The sequence below is a fragment of the Perca fluviatilis genome, chromosome 17 (assembly GCF_010015445.1).
Source record: "Perca fluviatilis chromosome 17, GENO_Pfluv_1.0, whole genome shotgun sequence".
NCBI classification, from domain to species: domain Eukaryota; kingdom Metazoa; phylum Chordata; class Actinopteri; order Perciformes; family Percidae; genus Perca; species Perca fluviatilis.
The window spans coordinates 14016905-14039183 of record NC_053128.1 but is presented as its reverse complement, the minus strand read 5'-3'; the positions used below and the strand labels follow the sequence as shown (position 1 = coordinate 14039183).

Here is a 22279-nt window from a genome sequence, read left to right as displayed (position 1 = left end):
TACAAATATACATACATACACGCAAGCATACATATACATACACACACACACACACACACACACACACACACACATACATACATGCCTCTAAATGTACAAAGACATATTGTAAATGGGCAATTATGACTTTACTTGCCATAGGCAAGAAGCATATTGTGCAGCAGTGTCATTACATTTTACAGCCATATCAGGCGGTGAATGTGTTACCACATATGTACACAGTTGGACAGATACATTTTCTGCTTCCTGTAGAGTAAGATTTATAATAATTCCTAAAACCCACTACAAGTATAGAACATTTTCTGTGGTTGCTTTTGGAAGAGTGGCATACAACAGGACTTGAAGGAGGCTGTAATTAACACAGAACACTATCCCTCTGCTACGGCTCATCTTCAAAGGAGTGCAAAAACAAAGAGATTTCAGAGAGATGGCTCCAGGTTTTTCTGGTTTATTTATAATTGAATTAATGCTGTGCTACTTTGACAGATCATTATCTAACCATAAATGGAAGACTTTTTTTTTAGGCTTTGCGCAGATGTTGCATGCACGCCGCCAGTAGAGTCATCCTGATTCATGAATAAGGCTGTAAAGGATGCAGAAAAAGCAGAGAAGGCAGTGTGATGTCACTTTATCTCTAGTCTATATTCACAACGTTCCACTTCTGGGATTGCTCCGTTGCTGATGGAAATTCCTCCGGATTTCACTCATTTAAGCCGGATATCCGTTACCTTGGGCTTTCTTTGTGTTGACATTTTATACTCCGGTGGATTTCTGAGGACTATGGTTAACCTTTTCTCAGATCTCTGTAGGGTAAATCCAGACAGCTAGCTAGACAATGTGTCCAATCTGAGATTTCTGTTGCAAGACTAAAACAACTTTTGAACGTACACGTTCCACCAAAACAAGTTCCTTCCCAAGGCGAGGCGCCATTGCTCTGTATGGCGCCTAGCGCAGCCCAAGTTGATTGTGATTGGTTTAAAGAAATGCCAATAAACCAGAGCACGTTTTCCTCACATACCGGAATGCTGTGTGGACTAGCCAGACCCTCCTCCAATCAAAACAAAAGTACTTGGTTGGATTACAAAAATATGTTGATTTGGGTTCAAATAAGTACATTTATTACGTTATTTAAGTTACGCGTGTCACGTAAGTGAATATTCGTATGTTATGTATGTGACATAGGTTACGGGTAAGAACGTTACGGAAATAATTAACGTTAAATTTTGGTTTTACACGAGACACAAACAGCGGTCTCCTTCTTGGTGAAAGTTTGACCCATCCATCCACCCCGACCTTCTCCCTACGCGGACATGATTAGAAACATATATGTGCTATGTCAACAAAAAAGAAAAGAAGGAAGGCAGGATAAAATACATTTCCTTCCAAACGTAATTGAGAATGCTGTTTTGTTGTATGGGAAGTTTATTTTTAAGAGACAGGGCTGTTATTTTGATGCATGATGACGTCATAGTCTGCCAGGGTTGTAACATAAATTGGAATGAATAATTAGCAATATGACACAATCAAAGAATCAAGCTAGAAAGTTAAGCTCACAAATTGTACTAACAATGTTTATTGGTCCGAACCAGATAGTCAAACTTTGAAGCTGATGTTGCTGGCCATTTAAAAAAAGAACTTTATACAGTATATTTGCTCACTATGGCCAAGGAAGTGTATATTTAGGGTCCTCATAGATAGATAGATAGATAGATAGATAGATTATTATTGATCCCAAAAATGGGAAATTACAGTGTTACAGCAGCAAAATATCAGACACACAGCACACATACAGAATATACATGGACTAATGGGATACAATATACATGAAATAATAAATAGGATAGAATACAAGAACAAATATTTTAAATATATACAAGTTGGGAATAAAAATGTACAACTACTTAACTAGTATTGATAAAGATGTAGATAAACCTATTGTGCAAGTTACACTCAGTGCAGTGAACCTGCTGGTAACACTCAGTGATGAAGTGTTAAAGTTGAATTGCCCGTGGTATGAATGATTTCTTGTAGCGGTCCGTGCCACATCGAAGCTGTCGGAGCCTCTTAGAGAAGGTGCTCCTCTGTTGGACCAGTGTGGTCGGGCTTATCCATGATAGATAACAGTTTGTTCAGTGACCTCCTCTTCACCACAGCTTCAAAAGTTTGCCTGTTTGCAGCCAATAACGGAGCCAGCCTTCCTGATCAGTCATACCAGTGCAACTAGTTTCTGCGTTGTTTTCCTTGCTGTGAGTGGCAGCAAGTTGAAATAGTCCTACCACTATGAACTCAAGCAGAATGTTTTTTGGAAATATAATGGAAGCAAACAAAAATCCTAAATAGAGGCGTCAAGTCTGCAAATGTTTGGGGGTACAGTATGCAGCATAATGCCAGCATAATACCAGTTTAACATCTGCCATCTAACGTCACCACCTTGTGATGCTGCATCAAAACCTAATTTCCCACAAACTATCCACTGGAATCAATCTCAGAATACATTTGAGTACTGTTGCCGAGTATTGCTTCATTTGATATTTTAAACACGCTCTTTAAATATTTTTCAAAGTTGTTCACTGGCTTTTGAGAGATGGTGAGTCCCAACATCGTGTATAGTTTGCCGATTGCTGCTGTATACAGTATCTTGTCGGACGATTTTTGGATGAATGCTTTCCAGACTTAAATCTTTCAAGATAGTAGTCTTTCCTTGTACGGATAAATGATGTCACTTCAGTGGCGTTAACACAGCAGTGATGTCAAGCCATGCATTTTATGTTACACCCATCTCACATTCTGGTAATGCAATTACTGGCGCGTTGACATTTATAATGTCAGCAGCATGACATCAGCGTGTGTAGGATTGAAAACAAACAATTGACTGCTGCAATCAAACATTATGTTCATATCAGTTCACTGCATTTTATGATGACAAAGCCATTTTAGTGAGACATCAGTGACCTTTGCAGGGTGGATCAGCATCAGGGCTACTGAAAATATAAGCTGGAGAGATATCCTATTCTGTTTTATTCTGTGACACATGAATCTTACAGTATGGAGGATATTTATGCACAGACGGGTGGCTGTTGTATTTTGCATCCCATTTGTACTTGTGCTGTGTTCACTGACCTGTGAGGGGAGGAGAGGTGACAAAACATCAGAGAAGAGGATGAGAAGAAAAGGTTCTACATGCTTAAAGAGGGAGGAGAGGAGGAAACAAAAGATTGCGTGTTGTATTATTTATCTCCTGCAGATGTAAGTCTACATTATTTATCCTCATGGGCAACACATTTTCTCTCTGGCCGGAAAGAAATGACATTCTTGGTGTGGAGGATACCTTTTTTTTTTTTTTTATCACAGTCCAGATCCTCTGCGTGTTTGCAGTGATCCTCTTGTCTGCACTTGACGATGAACGATGCAGAATTTAATCAAACTCCACAAAAAAAAGTATTTGTTTATCATATTTGGATACATTCACTCAGAGTCATTTTTATATTTCTTTTTTTGGACACTTCAGTGCCCTGAGCAAACTACATTACTAATGAGTGTCTTGCGTGTGTGTGTGTGTGTGTGTGTGTGTGTTGAGTCACAGTGAGCTTTCAGTCCTCTGAGTCTCTAATGGAGATGAATGCTGCTTTCTCCACCTCACAACACTGATTTAATCACACAAATAGGCAGCCCGACTCACCTTAGTGTGTATGCACCATGTGTATGTGTGTGTACAGTTTGTATTTTTGTGTGATCCTTTGTGTGTCATCTTTTAGGTTAGCCCAAACGGCACAGAGTTTCTGGGAGAGCACCCTAAGGCCTGCGTATGGAATTGCGCTAACGTGTGTGGCAGTGTGTGTATGAATGCATGCTTGTGTATGTCAGAATGTGGGCCCATATTTACATACTTACGAGGACAGTGCCGACACAAGAGAGAGAAATCTGTGTTTTGAGGACATCGTGCAGCTCTTCACATTTTATTTTGGGGTTGGTTTACGGATGGGATTATAATTATAATTATAATTATATATATATATATATATATATATATATATATATATATATATATATATATATATATAATTATAAGTCCTCAACATTTTCTTTGTTTGTGTGTGTGTGTGTGTGTGTGTGTGTGTTAATTACTTTCTTTCTAACTCAAAGTGCATAGCTTAATAGGTATTTCCATGGAAACCATTCAAAGTTCTCTTCCAGTGACATCATAACCCCATTCATGCTTCCCAGACTTCTCAGAGAACATCTGCTCCCATTCAGTTCAAATTGTTCGCCTCAAGTAGTGACGTCTGAGCTGAACAGACCCAGAGTTGGTGCGGTCTAGATCTGCACAGGAAAACAGAGCTGAGTGGATAATTTTCAGTGAGCAGGAAACATCGTTTCTTTTTAATTTGCATTTTAACCCCGGTGACTTGTTTGTGACGGTCATAGAAACTACACAAAGTTCATATGAGACAAGCCCAATCTGTTTGGAGCATCAGGACCCTTCTTGCTGCAGCTTTTAATATGCAGCATCCTCATTTTGATGAAGATGAAAACTGGGTCACTCTTTTTTGTCAAGCTGTACACTCATTGTGCAGAAATTGTATAACAACATAGAATGAATGAGACCGGGCTCCTGTTTCTTTACAGTATAAATGACGTATTCATTTCTACATCTGTAATTAATTGTGTTCAATAAATGGGCATTCATGGTGCAAAATGTGATGTTTTCTTTTGTTTTGAAGGATAGTGGACTCCTTACACAAGGAGGTGTAATAAAATAATCTAGACTGCATATTCTTCTGGATCAAATCCATCCCATAGTTACCCCTCCTGTTGTCCTTGGGTCAACTTTGACCCCTTTTAAAGGTCCCATGGCATGAAAATTTCACTTTATGAGGTTTTTTAACATTAATATGCATTCCGCCAGCCTGCCTATGGTCCCCCAGTAGCTAGAAATGGTGATAGGTGTAAACTGAGCCCTGGGTATCCGGGAAAGAGACTTCAGATACAGTATTAGGGGACCACTAAGGTCTATATAAAAGAGACTTCAGATACAGTATTAGGGGACCACTAAGGCCTATATAAAAGCATCCAAAGAGCACCATGTCATGGGACCTTTAAGAATGTCTATATCAGAAATATGGGTTTCTTTTTAACCAAATTACCACAAAAAAAGGATGGATTCCATACAACGCTCTTTGCAAATATAATTGATCACTTTCATTGAATTTCGGGTGAAAATTGCAATGGCTCAATGGTTTCAAATCAGTATCCTGACTAAACTCATTGACTCAATATATACGTTCCTCTGATCTTAACTATTTTATTTTTTATTAAACTAATTCATAATTTCTGTTTTTTTAACTCAAATATTAGGTATAATTGCATATAGATGAGGTTTATTGACCCTGAATTCCAAAAAGTAGTGTAAAACTAGTGGTAGTAAGTTGGTGTTAGTGAAAACTAAAAAAAAAAGTCAGAAAAAGGGACGAAAATGTCAAGTGTCAAAAAACGTTTTTGACCCGGGAGGACGACACAAGGGTTAAAGATGTAGTTCAAGTGCAGCAACCAGACTTTTGAAATGTCAGATTTAATAGTGGTCTGCTCCCATCGAGCCCACTCCAGTTCTGTAGGAAGTGTGAAAAGTAAGATAGACACTAACACGGCTCTGAAGCTAAACTTTCAGCGTGATTTTATTTGTGTCTTGTGTTGCACGAAAAGAAGAAGCTTGTGTACGGAAAAACTTCACTCTTGCAGGATTTCTTTGGGGAATTACTCCTTCACTGTCTTAAATGGATAGAAGGAGATGGAGATGGGGAACCAGAGAGATACAGGGGAGAGGCTGAGAAATGGCGAGGCATCGAACGAGCCGGAGAAATGGAAAGAAACTGACAGATACAGAGAGATGTAGAAACAGAGGCATCAACAACAGAGGGGATTTTCCACTGTCTGTGTTTATGATCAAAAAGATAAACACGGAATGAAGCAGGACAGAAAAAAAGAATGGGTGTGATGATTTATGGCTGATGCAGATGAAAAGCGCCAGCTCCCTCCGCAGCTCTGGGCTTTTGTCTTGCCTCACTAATCCTCCCTGCAGCCCCTTCTCTGTCTTCCTTAAGTCCCCCCCCCCCGAACGTCCCCCGTCTGTTTCCCCATCATCCCTCTCACTCTCCTCGCTTCTACCCAATTCAAATGCGCCGTATTTCTGCCCTTCGCTCCCCTTTAACCCCTCCTCGCAGATCTTTCCCACTCATTTGAACATCTCCTTCTCCCCTGTTGCCCCCCCCTCTTGCACATCCGTCCTGCCCTCTGCACCCTAGCGCTTCCCAGCCACGACCCACCCCCTCCTCTCCCTGTGATCCCGTTAAAGCCTCATGTCAGCATTAGTGTCTGTTCACACAGCGGAACACCACACGTTAAGCCAGACGGCCGCTGTGTGAGTATGGGAGTTGGAGGCAGAAAGAGTCTAGGTCAGCACCAGCATCTGTCCTGCGAGGCTAATGGAGGGGAGGAGGTTGGGGGGGGGGGTCAATGGCACGGGATAGGGCCTTTTTTTAAGAACAAGCCGATTGTGTTTTTAATATAAATTGGAAAAATGTAAATCAAGGAATAATCTGTCAACAGTCCTTAGGAGCATTTAAGGTAGGTGTTTGTCACTTGTCTTTAACTTTACAACTTGTCCCAAAGTTGGAAGTATACTACCAGGAACAGATTGAGAGTTTGGGATATTCGCTTTCTTGCTTTATATGAGAAGAGTTATATGAGAAGAGAGACTATGTTTTTGCCGGGGAGCAGTGACTTCCTGGAGTCTTGTCATCGCCCTATGGGTTACCTAGCCTGGCTCCGCCCTCCTACGTACTTCCGCTCAATTTTCATTTTCCTTGAGTACTACGTCTGGGTTTGCGGTATATCCTTGGGTTTTCTCCGATCAAATTTTAACATGTCCAATCAGCGAACAGACGGAGTGGCTGAGAACGATGACGTTGAGGTTCTGTAACCTTCGGCGAGTTCCGTAATGGCGGCGGAGAAAGCTGCGGTCCGTTGTGCTGACGCTCCAGAAGTTAAAGCCCGAGAAAGAACAATCTTTGCTGAGTTGTGTTGGTGGCCATGATGTTGCCGCCCTCCTCCCCACGGGGTTCGGGAACAGTTTGATTTTCCAGATCGCTCCGTTAGTGGTGAAGGAGTTGGCTAAGGCTAACGCTAGCGATGCTAAGCCGTCTCCCCTCTTATTAGCCTGGTCCTACCAGACAGTACATAGGAGGGCGGAGCCAGGCTACCAGAGTGGCTCTGGGCAGATCCAATAGTTTTAAACTTCAACAGAGCACCCGCCTTCAAGGAAGTTAACACTTGTCAGTGGAGAGTGGCCAGACTCTCTGTACAAATGAAATGTACCAAAGTCTGGTAGGGCCAGGCTAAAGGTTACCAGGCAACCAGTGGAAAAATCACTATTCCCAGTCCCAGTAAATAATTAGTCATGAACATAGCCCCCCCCCACCCCTCCACATCGGTTTGTGTACAGATTAAACAAACAAGATGCTGTATATCAAGTTATTTAGTGAGCTTTCGAGGTGCTGATACTGTAGACAGATTTTTGTTACCTTTGGACAGAGACAGGCTAGCTGTTTCAGTTTCCAGTCTTTATGCTAAGCTAAGCTAAACATCTCCTGGCTTCTGCTTTATAGACAAAATAGACAAAACCTCAAATCTCTGTAGCATAGCGATAAAGCGTATTTTCTTTAACTGGAACAAAGAGGCCCAAACCATAAAAAACAACCCGAGACCATACAGACCCAATTCTAGCTTTGAAGCTAATGACCAAGTTGTATGCATTATAGGAGATAATATCTATTGTGAAATATTATACAGTAATAACTGAAAAGACTGTGTCCTCTATTCACTCACTCTCTACTCCCCTCTTTTCTGTCACCTGCCCTCCATCTTTCCTCCTCTTTACTTCTTCATGCCCCATCCGCTCCTCTTCAGGCCTCTCTCCCCATCCCCATCTTCTTCTTCTCATTCATCCTTAATCTTCTTTGAATCATCTTTGTCACCCCACTTCTCTTCTCTCCTTTCTTTGCCCCCGTCTCCTCTGTGCTCTCTTCATTCCTCGTACTTGCATTTCACCACCATTCTTTATTTAAATTTTTCTTTTATCCATTCCAACCCTCTCTTCTCCTATCTTATTATTTACATATGTCCTTCTCCTCTCAGTCCTCATCTTCTTCTGTATTCTTTCTCTCCTCTTTCTCTCTTTTACATGGACTCTGTTCCATCTCCAGGGTCCCGTTATCCTTTCCGATCTCCCTCTCTTGCTCCATTCCTTCCCCCTTCTCCTTTGCATCCTTTCCTTTGTCACCGTGGGTCCCTCCATTGAATGTGCCTTTCTCTTCAAGGAGCTGATAATTCCCACCCTGGCATCAGTTTGTTGGTTGCCACGACAACCTCTTGAGCCAAGTTATTTATAGCAGCAGATCGGCATGACTCCCGCACAATACTGGCTGTGTGTGGACGTGTTTTTTTTGTTTGTTTTTTATATATTTGGGCCTGTGTGTGAAATGTCCTTTCAGAGTTTCAAATCTCAGTTGAGAATCCAGAAAATGCATATGAATGCATATACTGTATATGGATATATCTGATTGCATTTCCATTTCAGTTATATACAACTTTCTTGTAGATGTATTGCTGGATTTTAACAGTGTAGGTCACAGATGCTAACTATTTTTGGAGGTATTTACTGACCAACAATAGCTGGCTTAGCCCCAGTGACTGCAGTTCCAATCCTCCAACACATCTATCCATGAATGTAGGCTTACCCATGGCTAACATTAGCAAGCTAAACTATGAGGAAGCAAGGATGGCTCGATGGTGTTTTAAGCCCCCAACGTCGACTTCAAGGCACCTAACCCATTGACATATATAAAATGGACCTAGAGAGCCCGTTGCTCTGGACGGAGACCAGTGAAGGCTATTAGAAGCACTTTTCCGGTGATCACTTGCTTTACTGCGCAGCCTCCAACTGACAGAGACAACGTAAATGTGACGTGAGCAACTTGTCTGAAAGTTGTAAGTCTTCTGTTAGCTGTGCCAAGAGAAATCTTAGTCATTCCCAATCTTGCAGAGACGGAGAGTGTAGGTATATGTAAGGAGATAACATGGGCACAGGCTAATTATTGATCACTAACATGCTAGTTAAAATTAGTAATTAAACCTAAACAGCTAACGTAAGTCGAAACTGCCTGCGAGCTTCTCCTGTACTGTACGGTAATTCCTCTACTATGCGACAGTAAGTCACTTGGTTATGACACAATCGTTAGCCTATTTTTACAAAAACGTCTGCTATGGAGCCATAATGTCAGATACAAGGTAATGGAGCCTTTTATACACTGTCGTGTTTCTTTAGAAATAAACAATGGACAAATAGAGTCTTTAAACACTTCAGATGTAAAGTTTATTCGCTGTCAAAGTGACGTCAAAATGAATGCTAGTCAGTTCAGTGGAATGCTACCGGGAGGTGATCTCTTTGTGGCATCAAAATGGTGCCATAGGAGGTTCGAGTTCTGAAGCGAAGCTTACCCCCTTGACCTAACCCTAACCTTAACCCTGACCCTATAATCCTAACCATTGCCTAATTCTAGTGCCTTCCAGGCAGCGCTGCCTGGAAGACGACGTTGGCGGCTTAAAACACCAAACACCTAGCGGGAGGCACATTTATTGTCACCATGAGGCACATTTCTCCTCTTCTGATAGAAGCTAACAGCCTTGCCCCAAGCCAGCAAACTAACACGTATCGGACCAGTCTATCAGCTGAATGCAAAGAGACCAAATCAGACCTTCATCACATTGTAATCCCTTACACTAATCGTTACTGAAAAATATATTATTTTACTGTAACATGTTACTAAGTAACGTGTGGTATTGAAACTCATGTTTTAGACCACATAGTCCACAATTCTGCATGAATAATAAACAGTAGGCGATTTGTTAATATTTAGCGGGGTGTGGCCCCAGTTCATTTCGTTCACCTGCAATTAGTGAACTGCCCATGAATGCCTCTTTTTCCCCCAAAAATCCTTCTGCTACTTTCAGCACCATGGACAATGCCATGATTTTATCAGTACACAGCACATTAAGGCAACAGATATTTAGAGCCATGGCCGGGGCCATGAACTCTAACTTGCACAAACCTCGGTCGCATAAAGAATCAATGTGTCAGGCAGTCTAGATTAGAACATATTCAACTGAACAACCCCTCTGCCCCTGCAGTTACTAGGGGATGGAGAGGGGGGATGACAGGTTCACAAGGTGCATGCATTTTGGTCATTTTGCCAACAAGAGGAATGGCTGTTCCCTCAAATCTCCTGTAGGCATTTCCCATCAGGCTCCTTTTGTGTCATGCGCTACCATTTGAGTGACACTTGATATTAATTGTATTGTATCCATAATAAAAAAAAGTTCTCTGACCAAGTTAATGGGAACAGCCTGGCACAAAGTCCTTTGTAACAGTTTTGACTATTTAATAAGCTATCCACTTTGAGTTGAATGACATCTGATCCACACTTTAAATCGCTCTTAATTTTTGATCAATTTCTTGTCGATCAACTTAGTTTGCAATAGTCACAAACTGGCCACCCTGCTTGTGTGCACATGCCCAAAGTATATTCCATGGCTGTTGTATTTCTCTCCTCCTGTAACACAGAACACTAACACACTTCTGATGCAAATGCTGCAAGCTGCTGGAGCTTTCTCATTTCCCCTTAAAGGTGAAAAGATGACAGCGAAGCAGATGGAGGTGTATCTCACAGAAGATTGGGATGAGTCTGGCAGACAAAAATAATCATGAACAGTGAGTTGTAGCATCCCTTTAAACCTCATGACTGCTGGTAATAACACTTCATCACAGAATGATACCTCAGTTGATCTGAGGGAATATACAGTATTTCCTGAAAAGCAAGCAACTGTGTTAACACTACAGTATTTTTTGTCAAGTTAACAGCCGGATACTCTGTTTTCTAAATGAACATTACTACATGTTGTGTCAAGGAAAAGGGGAATTTCTGGGTAGCACTGGAAACAGACAGTAGTACATATAAAACCTCTCATTGTCTGATCTTTAGGCTGTGTGTGTGTACAGCATGTGTGTGTGTGCGTGTGTGTGCGTTCGTGTGTGAATGGCCGCTTCCATGTCTCTCCAGCAACATTGATCACAGCCAAGGCCGGCGCTTCGCAGCCAGCCTGTGAAGTTACCATGGAAACGAGCCCACCGCTTAGGAGCCGCCGAGAAACCAAACACCCCCCGATCAATAAGCTTCTTGAATAATGGGGCCGTAGACACACAAAACACAGACACACACCGACACACACAGCAGTCTCAGTGCGACTCTGAAGCCCCATCAATAAGTAGATTCAGCCACTTATTCTGATACAGTACAGTGACGAGAAAGAGTGAGGAAGAGTCTTTTGAAATCAACTGAGACACTTAACTGAGTGCCGGAGAGAGGAGTCATGGCTGCTGAACTGCTGAAGAGGGAGAGATCTTGAGTGTGACTATCATTCGCCTCACAAAATGAAGTGAATTGAGCAGAGACTCTGCAATACAGAATACACACTGAGGAAGATAGTACATGAAAAAAAAATGCCATTAATAGGATTACGTGGCAATGGGAGGAAAAGAAGACACCACTTTCTCTGGTTTGTGACGTGAAAAAAAATCATCCGATGGTTAATACTGTTAGGTTAATTAGGACTTCTGTAAAGGCTTCAAGGTTTGGGTTGATATTAGGGAGCTCAAAAGTGAAAGGGAAAACGAATTGTTGGAAACTTAACCCAATGTCATTGGATTTGAGGTTTTAGGGGTTGTACATAAACTACATGGAGTATTCATTGTATTGTTTGAAATTGTATTTGTTTTGAATACTTCCCTGGTTGGGCTTGACGGTTTAGTTTTGCCTGTTGCCATACTATTTGTTGATATACGCGTGTGGTGACCATTTTTCAAATCAATTTGAAGTGACAGATATCCAATTAAAATCAACACATTGTCTATTTGAATAAATGTGTGCTTCAGAGTCAGCGTGCAGACATTGCCTTTTCATTGCTGCTGCTTTCCAATAGCCTTGATGTGCAAATAATTGCACATCTCTCTCTATCAGCAATCGCTTCTTATTGTTTCTGCCCACCTGCCTTCAAGTCCTTATATCCACTGCAGTTCCTTATATCACTTAGTGACTTTGTCTGTAAAAAGTGCTATATGAAATAAACTTATTATTATTGCTTATATTATTATTATTATTATTATTATGTTTCACTTTTTTCCCCATGTTGTACTTTCCAGGTAGAAGAGCTGGGTCATCTAAAGTTTAGATCAGCCTAATAAATATTTCACATTAGACTCTGGTCATTCTTGATTTTGGTATATCATTATGCATCAATATGCCCCATCATTAATAAAACACAATCTTGTTATTGTGTGCCCCTTACCGAGATGCTTTATTTCACTCTCTATAATCAGATTGGTGAAACACTGCACTGTATTGTTGAGTCTGTGTGAAGCTTCTTTGGCAGATGGAGAGAATAGCAGGCATACAGTATATGAGATGACAAGGGTACACACTGTGATGTAGTGAAAGCTGATATCCCTCTATGTGTGTGTGTGTGTGTGTGTGTGTGTGTGTGTGTGTGTGTGTGTGTGTGTGTGTGTGTGTGTGTAATCCCCAGGGAAAGAGTGCTCTCCAACTCAATCAAAAGACTCCTATGTACACTGTCCAGTTTGATCTATTGTATGACTTCTTTTCTTTTTGCATGTGTCAGATGGGAAAAGTAGATTTAAGGAAAAATGCAGACTTACTTGCAGTTACTGTAACTTACAGCTAATGGATGGAAGTTATTTATTTATTTTTTTTATCAAACCATCTCTTATAATAATGTAACAATAGGGAAGGGATAAGAATTTATCAGTGCAGGACTCTAGCCCGTCTACTTCAACGCCAAAGTGAAGTCAAAGTCAAAGTGCGTTGAAATGCCTCTCTGCATGACTTTATTATGGAGCTGTTTGTGCACTTGTGGCTCAAGTGTTTGTTTGAATGACTCAACTGACCTCTCTCTTAGTCAAATCTTTTCAACCCTTGCAAGAGCTGCAGCTGGTTGGATGAGTTCTCGGCGTATCCTTTTAAACTCAAGGATGTGGAGCAGAAAATACGGGAGAAGCTGAAACCTAAGTTTCCTGAACAGCAGCTTATCCTGTTGACCATGTCTGTATAGGCACATTGACATTCTTCAATATCTTACCACTCTTTGATAATTTAAACGATTAATAAATTAAAAAATTTAAAAAACCCCACCAACATTCCAGTATAAGCTTTATGTCACATGAATTCTCTGGCAGAATAGTCACATTTAGAGAGAGGAGGCGTCCTCAACGTCAACATACAAGAACAACACATTCATTTCAGGCAGTAAACAGTTTTTGCTGAGAGCGCCATTAAAAACACTTGTAAATACAAACAACTTGGTGAATCGCTTTCCCACGGCAGACCCACGTCAGAACCTTGGCTTTCCAAAAATACTCCCCGTTTGTTTTTCGAAGGGAGACTGGACGTTTGAATTGTGACATGAATACAAAATGACGTGTGGGGCTACTATTGTGTTTGCGTCTGCCCGTTTATTGGTGGGACATCATGCTGCTGCCAGTCAGCGCTGGAAAGTAACTAAGTACATTTACTCAGGTACTGTACTTCAGTACAATTGTGAGGTCATTGCATTGATACGGTGCTTAATAATTCTGCATTTCACAGAAACATATATACTTTTTACACCACTACACGTATTTCCCAGCTAAACAAGTAGTTCAAAGTTTTAATATATATGATATAAAAAAAACCCCATAGGATCAGTTTTAAAACATGATGTGTTATTTCCGAAATGTATATGAAGCAGATAGAATTACCGCCAGCCCAACCACCTACAACAATAAAATGCATCAATAACCATAATGCATTATTATACAGTATCATGACATAGCACTCAGAGGGACGTCCTCGCATCGGCTGCCTCTCCACGAACGAAGGGTTGTCGTTTATATCGATATGGTTTAATGTTGCGTTACATGACCCGTTCCTTCTGTAAAGCCGTGCCTGTGTTTGGATCTCTCCTCCGCGCAGCCCCGCCCCCATTCACTCACACACCGCTCCCTTGCGACACGGAGAGACACAGCGCCGCCGGTCCAAACTGCTGACATTTGTCTCCATTTTTAATTGTTATTAACACAGCTGTATATTGTTAAGTATGAGAGGGAAACCTGTATTGGTACCAGTGTTTCCGCTAGTAACTCTCTGTTAATGCGGCCGCCACAGCGAAAAACACATTAGAAGTTATTAAAGGTCCCATGGCATGAAAATTTCACTTTATGAGGTTTTTTAACATTAATATGCATTCCCCCAGCCTGCCTATGGTCCCCCAGTGGCTAGAAATGGTGACAGGTGTAAACCGAGCCCTGGGTATCCTGCTCTGCCTTGAGAAAATGAAAGCTCAGACGGGCCGATCTGGAATCTTCTCCTTATGAGGTCATTATTAGCAAGGTTACCTCCCCTTTCTCTGCTTTGCCCGCCCAGAGAATTTGGCCCACCCATGAGAGAGAGAGACATCATGGCTTTCAAACGAGCAAAGTGGCAGTTGGTCAAGGCTACACCCCCACCCTCCACCTTGCCCCTCCCTCTCTCCTCCTCAATAGCTACAGACACAGAAATGGCACATCCTAAGGAAAGCTCATTGTGGGACTGGCTCTAGTGGCCGTAATTCTGCACCAAGGCTGAATTTCGGGAAAGAGACTTCAGATACAGTATAAGGGGACCACTAAGGTCTATATAAAAGCATACAAAGAGCACCATGTCATGGGACCTTTAAATGCAACTAACTTCAGTTCTTTTAGTAATAGCATGTAAGACGGAGCCTGCTGGACCGGGGCGAGAGATGTGACCCATGGCCACATTATCATAGTTCCTAAAAATGCAGCGCAGTGACGACACAGACATTTCATAGCCTACACAAGACGTTTGTAACGCCGCTGACCCGCCAAAGCACATTCGACCCGTGCTGGACCCGTTCATAATGAGTCAGCCGTCACTCTGAGTAGTATACGCTTCAGTCCATCGTACTACCCCTCTCCCCCTCTCTCCCTCTGTCTCTCCCTCTGTCCCTCTGTCTCCCTATGTCTTTCTGTCTGTTTTCTTTTTCTTTTCTTTTTTTAAGATTTCGGCCTTTATTTTGATAGGAAAGCTGAAGACATGAAAGGGGAGAGGGGGGGGGGGGAATGACATGCAGGAAAGGGCCGCAGGTTGGAGTCGAACCTCTATATATACCAACTGAGCTATCCAGGCGTCGTCTTTCTCTTTTAACCCTTGTGTTGTCTTCCCGTCAACCTTGACACACAGTTTGTTTTTGCTTTTTCCAACATTTTTAAATTGTTCCATTTTTCTTCTACACATTTTCAGCGCTTATTTCTACGTCCCATATTTTCTGATATAAAACAAAAATTGAAAACGGGTCAATTTGACCCAAAGTCAACACAAGGGTTAATCAGTCTGTTATTGTTGTTGAAAACAAGTGAAGGAGCTTTCTCAGAGATATATATATATATATTTTAATATATCCTCGGCTATTTATTTCAGATAATTTTCTTTTACATGTGTTGCAGCTGTATATTTTAAAACTGGTAAAGGCAACCCTGTCTTTGCATTTTATTTTAATCACAATCTGTTTTAATAAAGCTTGTAAATAATATTAATAAAGAGCTTGTGAAAAGTGGCTTTGACTTAAAACTGAACATTTAGTCCACTTTGTAAAAAAAATACAGAGCTATATATTGTATATCACCATTCAGCGTGATACACAATTCAACGGCGACGCAAGGAAAAATTTGGGTGTACCAGTGCAACCAAGGCAAAAAGTTAGTCTGGAGCCCTGCAAGAGAAGCTAATTAAACCATTCAAGGAACACTGATGCTTGTATCAACACAGATTTTATAGATCACACAGACTTTACAGCTACCCAACAGGCTAACCGCTAGCATTTTCAATGTAAGCTTAAGCAGTTAGGTTACCTGACAGACACTAACTTTAATGTTACAGCCAAACTGCTTCTTGTCGTTATGACGTGACACACACGCGCATGCTCGACGCAGGCAGACACGCACACACACACACACACACACACACACACACACACACACACACACACACACACACACACACACACACACACACACACACACACACACACACAGAGCCTCCCTCCCTTCCTGAGAGTCCCTGTTTATTTGCCTACTCCTTACCATATCGTCATCTACACTCTCTTCCATCTTTTCCTCACTCGCTCCCATATCCTCCTCCTCGGCTTCTTCACTGTCATGATGCTGTTTCTGCTTCTCTGTATAGCCAGCCACCTCTCCTCCTCCTCGGCTTCAGGTAATGCTGATGTTGAAGCAGCTACTACAGACCCAAACATGTCAGAATTTTTTGAGGAATCCGCCTGTAGATTCTTAATCTTTTTCTCCTGTAATTTCTCTGCACCTCCCTTGCACTTTGGTGGTCACTTATCCATTTTAACGTGAATGCTAAACTTGCAGCATAAGCATAACTATTACAGCTCGTGTCTCAGGGCCAGGAGGCGTGGCCATAGTGGGATTCTTTGATAGTTCTTCTTTGATAGTTCTTTATGGGCCGGCCCGGCCAAAACATAAAAAAGGCCTATTTATATCGGTGATTCGGCACAAAAGTGCGTCGGCCCACCGGGAAAATGCCCGGTATGCCAGATGGCCAGTCCAGCCCTGCATCCACCGTCTTCTTCTCTTAGCAGCTAGACAGATGCCCTGAACCATTAGAGCCAATCGCTCAAGCGTACCTTGTCAGTGATTTAGATACAGGTTTGTTGCCCCCTGCGAAGTCTCTAAGAGAAACTGGGACTTTCTACCCCGCAACCCTCCAGTCGTGCCCGATTTTCTTCCTCTAGGCTACCACTGCCGCCCTTTAAGATCCAGTACAGCGCCCCATACATCAGTACTACTGTGAAATATAACTTGTGCTGACTGCACATTACTTGATTTTACAGTAACAGTTTTTCTGCTCAGTTTGATTAATATGACCGAAGGCCACAGATAAGAGACGAAGGGGAGGAGTGAGAGAAACTGGGCTAAAAAAAAAAGGAGGATTGGAAGAGGGGGAGCCTGAGCGCAGAGTGTAATGTAGCGTGCTCCCTGAATCTAGATCACTGAACACACCAGTGTTTCTTCAGTAATTTCTTGTAGCAGAGATGGGCACCCTGGTTTCACTTCAATGTGCGTGTCCCAGTTTTGGCAGCAGTGCATTCACAGTGCTAATGCTACGACTAGCCGGGTCACAGAGGTGGGACGGCAGATTTAGACTTTAAGATGAGATATGTTGTGCAATAAGGTAGAGCAACAACTCAATAGTGTAAAGGGGGCGACAGAGATGGCAGTTGGCTAGCTTCACTGGGAATAAGCCTTCAATTCTTGAGTGTGTGGTAAAATGGTTAACATTTAGTGCAGTCTGTCACTTTGGTGAATCATAACTAACCCTTTAAAGCACCAACGTTACATAATAAACCCTAACTAACTGCTCTAGGCAGCGGTAGACCAGTAACTCCTCCTGTGTACTGCGATGTAAAACCACATTTTTGTCAAAGGAGTCTGGCAGCTTTGAATAGAATAGAATAGAATAGACTTTAATTGTCATTATGCAGCAGAACCATACAACGAAATTGACTTGTGCAGCAAGAGCATCTATACAAGGTAATACACTGACTATAGATAAGTATCCAATACAGCCCCACTTTAAAATGTCCAAAATATCCCTTTAACACATAAACAAAGTTGATACTAGCTTTTAATCACTGACATTTCTTTTGTAGAAGAATACTTTTGTGCTTTCCTTTCTTGTTGACTTATTTCAATATGGTCTGATACTAATAGGCTACTATCTTGGATCCAACATCTAGTGGCTGTCAGAGGAACTGCATTTTAAGTTTCTTCCACATTAGTTTCGAAACAACTATTACAACATCACTCTCGGGTGTCACTGCAACTGTTAGTTGGACAAATATATTTAAATATCAACAACAAAAAGAAGTCATGTCAAATCTTTATTACTATCAGAATATTGCTTTTTTTTGCTATGTGTCATTCATTCACTTCACCGCAGGTGTTTTGTAAGAAAATGCTTCTTATTTTAAGTAATCCTAGAGTTTCTTTCATTATTGTGCTTCATGGCAATTTTTGCTATTGTATCTTTGGACTTGACGTGTGTAGCCTACATTGTAGTTGTAGTTTCTTCCATATTTGTCTAACTGAGAAAAATGATGATGGGAAAACTTGATGAATAACATTTTTGGCCAATACAATTTCACATTTGAATAGGGTAGTAGCTACCAAATCCCTACCAGCATTCTGTAAAAAAAAAAATTTGAATCTCATATCAACTTCAGCAACTAGCTCAACAGCTAACCATCCAGCCTGTCTAACTGCCAACGTGTGAAGCTCCATGAATATGAAGCAGGATTGAAAGGCTTCAAAGCAGCCTCCCTGGGATAACGAAAGGAGTGTTCCTATAGGACCTGCGGGTCTGTAGGGCATATGCGGGCTAGACAGCCGACTTGTAACACAAGGTCCCTACACAGAATAAAATACGCTCCGCCGGAGCCGAGTAGGCATCTTGTCCCCGCCCCCTCCCAGTCCGACAGGGCACAGCATCCATCCTCTCAAGCGCTCAGGCGCTGCGTGATCCCCATCACAAACCGAGAGCGGCGGCTTTGCTGAGCAGATGGAGTAGTAGTACTAGTAGTAGTGGGAGTGCTCACGGCTTCCTTTCGCCCTTTTCTCCTCGTTCTCATCTTTAATGGATTCGCCTTTTCTCTGGAATATTGCTTCATCCCATCGCGGTAAGTGTGTGCGCGCGATGCCTGCATATGCTGTGGGGGGGGAGAGAAATAAGAGGAAACGGGACTGTGTGCAGCTATTGTCTGTTGCTGAGGCAAGTTCGGACCTTATAACCAAGTCCCAACGCGGGGGTCTCATCAGATAAAGCGAATCAGAGCTCGGAATGAAATGGGGTTTGTGAACGGACCGGGTTCCGTGGGGAAACGTGTGCAGTTATAGTGTTTTTAATGGTTGTGAAAGAACCGATATCGGTATTTAGACAGACACCTGTCTCTACCAGCAACAGTGACCGCGCTCTAGGGCTTATTTACCCCCCTTACAAATATGCCTTTTACACGTTAGTATGCGTCCGAGTGCTGTGCATCCTTTTTTTTTATGGCAGTAAAAACAAACATTTGTGCAGATGTTTTCGCCTTCGTTGCCGAGCAAATGTGTCTTCAGTCCAGCCTGAAAAATTCGGCCCATCTCCCCGCCCCCCAACATCACAGGGTGGCTATTCCTCCCCAAAAAGCCCCCCTTTAGACATGCACCGCGCATTTGATGCTTTTCAGACCACTGAAAAGACTGAAATCGCATGCTGGTTATAAGATGCCTTGTTGAACGGTACAGGGTAATTAATTCAGTGCAGCGTGTCATCCTATCCTGATTGCTTCTCCTATCATCATATTCAGAAAACGGCACTGTGGATGTGCAGGCTTGGCCTAAGCCTAAATACGAGAACTGAACCTCATCTTCTAGTAGTGCTCTTAAAGCAAATGCCAACAGGATATGCATAAAAATCATACTTTACTGATGTAAAGGAAGGGCTTCTTCGCTATACATGTCTGTGTTGGTCCTCTATAACCTCATCATACAGCTGCATTCTGGACATAAGGTCGAATTGCATGAGCAATATATTTCACTGTAAGTGGTATATAAGGCTGTGCATGTGATCAAACAATACCGTTTAAAAACCAGGGATGAATAACAACAAAATTAATCTAATTATTTGCAAATGAAGAGTTGAGAGCCAATGCAGATGAGCTGAAATGCTCAGCAGACCAGTGACCACATGGTTACTGGACCCTCATGTAGCAGAAGTCCAATATTGCCCATATCTAAAAAAAAAAAAAGAATATATATATATATATATATATATATATATATATATATATATATATATATATATATATATATATATATGCTGCTTATTATTAATCACTTGCTCTTTTATTATTGGATGGTATCCTTGGGTGACAGAGCCTTCTCCATAACTGCTCCCTTCCTCTGGAACTCTCTCCCCTAACACATCCGCGACTCAAACAATCTGCCCATGTTGAAATCACAGGTCAAAACTCTTTAACCTTTTTAGAGATGCGTTTAATGTTTGATTAACGTGTGTCTATTTTTAGTGTGGATTCCTTTTTTTTTATTCTGTGAAGCATCTTTGACTATTGTAAAAAGCTCTATATAAATGAAATGCATTCATATTATTATTAGTATTCCCTATCTGCTTACATTCACAGTGGTGCGGGATATATTGCTTTTGCTGCTTCCTAAGTGCCTGTCTGCTTGTTGCCATCTGAATTGAATCCTTTTTGTGTACCTTGGCTGAGCACTGAGCAAGTGAGCTAGTATCACCCACCCAGAGAGGCACATACTTCTACCAACTATTTGCAGGCATAGGCACATGTGAGTTGTGTGCGTTTTGCTGTGTGTGTTTAAATTTGACAGGTGTATTCATGCTCGTCCCTGCAGTACAGCAGGCAAATGGTATTATTCAGCAGCAGACAGATGGCAGGTGGCTGGGCATCAGGTGAGCCTTCCCTTGGCTGTCAGCAGGGCCCGCCGAACACAAGAAACCTCTTGGCATAAACCCACCATGCTGTTCTACATAACGGCACAAGTGTGCATTAATGTGTGTGTGTGTCTGTAGGTTTTAGGTTTGCAAATACATCTTGCATACAAGTGTATGCACACAGGAGTGCATAGGTCCCATTATATACTAGTCATACAGAAGGCTTGTTTTGCTGTAGGGTGTGTGTGCGTGTGTGTGTGTGTGTGTGTGTGTGAGGTTATATCACTTCTGACCAATAAGACTGCAAAACAGGCTGAGGTCACAATGACATCAGCATGCCTGGTAATGATGTTCTCCTTTGACATCATCGTCACGTGTCCGGATGTGCGGTGTTAGTTTATAACATCAACACTTATATAACTAATGTGTCATCATATATTTTTCATCCGATTTATCATTATTGCGATTATTATGTCACAATTTGAACACCTGTGTTAAGACAAAAATTTGTCAGTTTTGGTGACATTTTAGTCATTTGATTATTTAGTTTTAGTTTTGCGTTGATTAAATACATTTTGTATTAGTCAGTGCAAACTCATGAGTAGTATGTTGGATTATTACAGTGCAATTCATACATTTTGGATATTAAGTTATTGTAGTAGTAATTGTGGTGAAACACTTTCTAGGGCTACGGCAGTCACCATCACCTTCTTTGGTGTAAACTGGCTCCATTTACCTGTTTAAACTAACTGTTGTTTGTCCCATTTTTGTCCCTAACATTTGGGCTAGTTTTGATTTATTTCTTTATTTTGGTGCTGGAAAAACATCAATGAATATTTTATGTTGTAGTTTTGTTTTTAAAAAATGGGCCATTACTTTGAGACAAGCTGCAAAACATGCTTGTGTTATCATCGGGAATATCCAAGTGAAGGATGACGAGAGGGTTGCCTGCAACAGAGTGAAGCTTCCCATGCGATTTGTCAAAATGAAATTCAGCTCTAGTGTATGATAACCTCTTCACATTGCGTGGAGTGAAATGGAACATGCCTCGTGAACAGCAGTGAGAGTGCTCAGGGATGCACAAAACGCATATCACTTCTGGCTATTTACAATAAAATGTTTCAGTTATTTCTCGCTGCCGTTTGGACCGCACAAAGCTGCTACAGTGCAGCATACAGTAGAGAAAAATCATAATGGTGACGAGGTGATTTTCCGTAATGTGTTGACTGCAGGGGGATGCCAGCCGATGCCTTATATTAGTTATTAGATATTAGTGAGGCTGCAGGAAGCGCTGACCTCTGAACTCATGTCTGATATCCAACTCCTCCTCCACTCCCACACCAGAGACTGGCTATTGATCACATGCACACCCAAAAAAATACAGGCTGCCACACACACATAAACCCTTTCCACGCTCCATAGCAGGCATTTGATTACCACAAGATGTGGGGGCAGTGTTATTAGAGCAGTGGGGGTGTCCTGATTGGACAATATATCTGCCACTATGTTGTCTCCTGGGAATGCTTAGCCCTGAGGTGAGATAAGGCCTGCCTCTGGAGACTGAGTGGCCCTCCCTTTAT

At 41.7% G+C, this 22279-nt stretch overlaps 1 protein-coding gene across 3 annotated transcripts in view; it reads left to right on the top strand.

Annotated features, from left to right (window-relative positions):
* The first annotated feature begins 18732 nt into the window (after nucleotides 1–18732).
* Nucleotides 18733–22279, top strand: part of plppr1 (phospholipid phosphatase related 1) — a 61150-nt gene continuing 57603 nt past the window's right edge. Inside the window, exon 1 of one of the 3 annotated variants that reach the window (XM_039780696.1) lies at nucleotides 18733–18924. The gene's annotated coding sequence lies outside the window, so the exon portion shown is untranslated. The remainder of the gene's footprint in view (nucleotides 18925–22279) is intronic. The other 2 variants (XM_039780695.1, XM_039780694.1) reach the window with 2 other exon arrangements.